The following is a 566-nucleotide window of genomic DNA, read 5'->3' on the forward strand; positions in this document are numbered from 1 at the left end:
AGCGGGACAGCAGAGCCGGCAAGGTGGAGTGCCTGGTGGGGCTTCCCCAAGGGATGAGCGGCCACAGAGCTGGCAGGGATGGGCTGGGGGATCCGGGGCTGGGCTGCACAGGGAGCCCGGCGGGATGGGCCACCCCGGCCCCACCCAGGCGCTGCTTCACTTTGTAGCCAGGGTCATATTCGGGGTCGTCAGTGGTCTCCTCTTCCTCCTCCTCCTCATCTTCTTCCTCTTCGGAGTCCGGCTCTGAGTGTGTGTATTCGGAGTTAGAGGAATGCTCAGGGCCTGGAGAGAGGTCCTCATCGTCTTCTTCCAAGCTGGCATAGCCTCCAGTCTCAGCTGGCTCACGAGTCTCTGTCATGGCCAGAGGAGGAGGCAGGAGCAGAGCAGAAGCTAGGCAGCATCTCTCCCCAGCCAGCTCTCCACAGCTACACCTTGGTCACAAGTTCTCTAATGCAGGATGTCTGTCAGCCGGTAGAGGGATGCGGCTAGGGCGGCCCCCACTCGGGCTCGGCAGCGGCGGTGGCAGCTGCACGCCTCAACATGATACTCTTAAGATCTATTTATTT

At 61.3% G+C, this 566-nt stretch overlaps 1 pseudogene; it reads right to left on the reverse strand.

The window, feature by feature from the left end:
• Positions 1-6: 6 nt before the first annotated feature.
• On the reverse strand, positions 7-530 carry LOC102768338 (annotated as a pseudogene).
• Positions 531-566: the final 36 nt, after the last annotated feature.

The sequence above is a fragment of the Myotis davidii genome, unplaced genomic scaffold (genome assembly GCF_000327345.1).
Source record: "Myotis davidii unplaced genomic scaffold, ASM32734v1 scaffold19458, whole genome shotgun sequence".
Lineage (NCBI taxonomy): Eukaryota > Metazoa > Chordata > Mammalia > Chiroptera > Vespertilionidae > Myotis > Myotis davidii.